We start from the raw sequence: 3,960 nt of genomic DNA, 5'->3' as shown, positions 1-3,960 counted from the left end.
ACCTTTCCTACAATAAATTGCACTTGAGTCTTAATCACAAATGTACGGAGGCTGCTTTCTGGATAAATAATATATATATATATATATATGCCTCTGTTCTAGGCTTTTATATCACAGTTCTGAAAAAGTCAGAATTGCAAGAGGAAAAAAAACAAAAAACATCTGAATTGTGAGACAAAAAGCTGCAAATGTGTTGATTTTATGTTCTGTAATTTTCAGGATGTCTGGTTCCTGTTGTTTTAGTGAGGAGCACTGCCCATTGTTATAGCACAGACTCTTTCATGCTGTAATTTGTCACATTTCAATCCGTATAGAAACACAGGCCTGCCCTGAAGGCGGGTCAGGGGACCCAGGGTTTAATAGGGCCAACAACCCAACAAATCTCCCAAGGTCCTGTGTAATATATTTCCCTGCCCAGAATGAAATAAATAAATGAGCAAATATCTGTTTGTGAGCCGGGCGAATCAGTTGTGGACTGACAGAGCACATTGTCTGAGGCAGCTCTACCGGTTGTTACAAGCGTCAAGACATTAGGCCAAACAATAGCTGGATTGGCAGCATCATCAATCACACGGCCTGACAGTTGACTTCAGTTTGTTTATTCCTCTCTGCATAATAAGCGATCGGATCAGGTTTAATTAGATATTGGGTAATCAATCATTGCCAACAAGGTACTTGGCTAGCAGGTCTCAGCACGTGGCGTTGTCAAAAAATAAATGACAAAAGCGAAACCCGCGCAGCAGCAGTCAAGTAGTAACTCGTGCTATTAAGAGGTCCAAGCAGAGCTTTTGAGACACAGTCTGATGAAGACAACGACGTCGGATGCAATTAACTCTGCCAGCAGCATAAGCTATTTACATAATGAATGAGCAAATGCAATTTTAATATGTTTGGTTTGCACTAAAATGCAGCTGCTACAGAAGAATCCGTGAAGGAATATTTACATGCACTGCATGTGCGCACAATGACGATTGCCACTAGATTTTTATTGGAATTTAAGTCTGGATGCTTCTCAGACCAAGATGATAGCTGGTCCAGATCAGATCTTAAGGACATGTAGCATGTGTCACAAAACCACAACGTGGGAAGAACCCACAGAAAAGGTAATGCAGAACGAAGCATCTGTGCTCGTGCTTCTGAGCGTCGCTGATGAGACAGTTACAAGTTTACAACATCTGCCTACTAATGTTTGATCAGTGATAAAACATGCCAAGGTGATAACATCACTCTGCCCTGCATTCGTGAGCCGGGTCCCTATTAAAATTTCAGCGGGCTCAGAGCGGAGCCCTGCTGGACCCCGTGCTCCCAGAACTGTATACGGGATTGAGACGACTTCACGAGACGTCAGAAACAATATCCGGTGGCATTTGTTGTGCATAACCCTCCTCTGACGTCTGTGTTCGCTCTGCTGCGCTGCTGAGAATTAACTTCTGGATGAAGGAAAAAAATAAAAAATAAAAAATCTCATCCAAGAAGCAGCGCTTCATGTTGTCCTGCGCAACTGTTTTCGGAAAGGGCTAAATGAGCGAACGCTGGCACCCGGCCACTGCAAAAAAAGGCTGCTGTGTGGAGAATGGTTGCGTCCTTTGGTGAGCCGTTCCCAGGTCTGCTTTGTTGCGGATCTCACGAATGCCAAGCCCATTCTCCAGCCAAATGTCAACTGTCAGCGCACGGCTCATCACTTTAGCTAGGTGCATCAAGCAGAGACAAGCACTCATGTGCAGTGCCATGATTCCAATGTTTTTACATACATATTACATCTTAGAAATGTGCGTATGTTTATTTTTACGAACTGGATGGAGGATAAAATTTAATAAATACTAATTTAATAAAAAAGCTCTTCTGACTCTTCAGCTTCTTTTTAGGTATGTTATCAAGGCAAAAATGACAAAGTTATACTTGCAGTAGCTCTGGTGACATTATTGTGGTGGATTTTTGCAGTTCTGAATGCAGATATGACTATGTTTACTGTTCATATAAACAGAACTTTCAGAATGTAAAATCAGATTGGAATAATTTGGATTGAGGAAAAGTAATGCATGCCAACATACACTGTAAAAATATATTGTAATTTTAACTGTAAAAATTCTACAGTAAAGACCTGTTAATTGGTTAGCAGTAAGTTCCTTTACTGTTTAAGGTGAAACACTGTAATACATCTAAATAAATCTAATTTTAATTCTAATTTTGTACAGTAAAAAACTGATGAATATTTATGTCATCTTAATAATTTACAGTGAAAAACCATAAGCTGACATTCCCAAAATCCTGTGTGTGACAGCTCACATTTGATGGTATTTTGTTTACATAATTGAGTTTTTTAATAGTTTTTGTCACGGGTTATGTACATTTAAGGCTTTGTAACATCTCATGATATTAAGTTAATATTTTTTATTATTTTATTTTATTTTATTTTTGCACCTTCTATATGTTAGTATTGACCTCAGCTTATGGAAAAGCTACTTGTGATGAACATTCTTCACGTACTTTTCTCTTTACCACCTGCATTTTATTTAGGTTTATTTTATTTAGGTTTTGGGTTGTTTAGGTTATTTAGGTTTTTTTAGGTTGTCAGTACACAGTACGTTAAATATATGTTAAAGAAACAACACTGTACCTACTGATGAAAGTGGTTCAAAGAGGAAATGTGTCTTGCTAAGCTGCAGTGTTGCATTTTGAAATCGTGTTCGGAATCTTGTTGACTAAAATTCCAAACTGTACGGATGATTACAAACCGCAGGTGTGTTGAGAATCAGGGACGTTGGTGGAGTCCAGAGCGCTGCTGATCGATCATGATGAAGACGGCCCGTCTCATTTGTTTATCTTCAGCACATGGATACCGGCGTGAGCACTCACCGTCTTGTGTTTGTCCCTGTTAGTAAGAGAGGAGCAGCAGCTAAATAATTCAGCGTGAGTAAGAATCAGCATATCTTAGCGAATGCTTAATGTGCCAGATGCATGCGAGGGACAGGTTCATTTCAGTTAGGCCTATTGTTACCGACAATGAGGTGACAAATTCATTTCATTACCGGGCCAGACAGTCCGCGTCTCTGCTTTTGTACCTGGCTTGTATGTCTCTCTTGACATGTTTTTGTCGTTTCCTCCACCCATGCATCTTTTGCAGCCCTCCCTCGGTCTTTTGTTTTTTCCCTCACGCAGCAGAGCGAGTGTTTGTGTTACCTGAGATCAAGTGACTCTCGGGTCCCTACACAGGAGTGTGTTTTTGGGGTCAGTGCGATCTCTCTGGCTAATTGGATGGGTGTAAGCTAAGCCGGTGTCACGATGACTTTGATGTGAGACTGTAGAGGCCTGTGACTGTGAGGACGGACGCTGACTCGCCTCCACCGCTGCTGTTGTGGAGCTGCGCGCTAATAAAAGTGCTGCTAATCGCGCTGTATTACAAGTGGAGACTGTATAGAGGGGGGTCATTAATTTTTCACGCAGTACTTGGGCCGCTAATGTTTCACGTCTTTTTGAATCGGCGTTTTGTCCTCCTTGTCCGTGAGATTGGTAGGTTTCCATTCACTGAATCAGCCAGCTGTGGCTTTATCATGAGAAGCAGGGTTAGAGCAAATTATTTATAACCTGCATAAGTTGAGGAAAATTTCAGTACTTTATTTTCAAAGAAATACAAAACAAAGACACACACACACACAACAAACAAACAAACAATAAATATATTTTAAGTTCAAACTGTGGACAAAGTATTTTAACAATTACCTGTGTGAACTGACTTCATACATCTATGAACAAAAAAAAATAATAAATATATAAAAAAACACCAAAATTGACTTAAACAATGATAAAGACATGTTCCAAAATATTTCTATTTGAACTAAATGCTGTTCTTTTAAACATTCTATCCATCTGTGAATCCTGAAAAATAAAATGCATCACAGTTTCCACACAAATATTGTGCAGCACAACTGTTTTCAACATTGATAATAATCAGAAATGTTT

This window comes from Sinocyclocheilus rhinocerous, unplaced genomic scaffold, assembly GCF_001515625.1.
Source record: "Sinocyclocheilus rhinocerous isolate Xijiao unplaced genomic scaffold, SAMN03320098_v1.1 scaffold2298, whole genome shotgun sequence".
NCBI classification, from domain to species: domain Eukaryota; kingdom Metazoa; phylum Chordata; class Actinopteri; order Cypriniformes; family Cyprinidae; genus Sinocyclocheilus; species Sinocyclocheilus rhinocerous.
The sequence above is the reverse complement of the archived record's forward strand: the minus strand, read 5'-3'. Positions refer to the sequence as shown.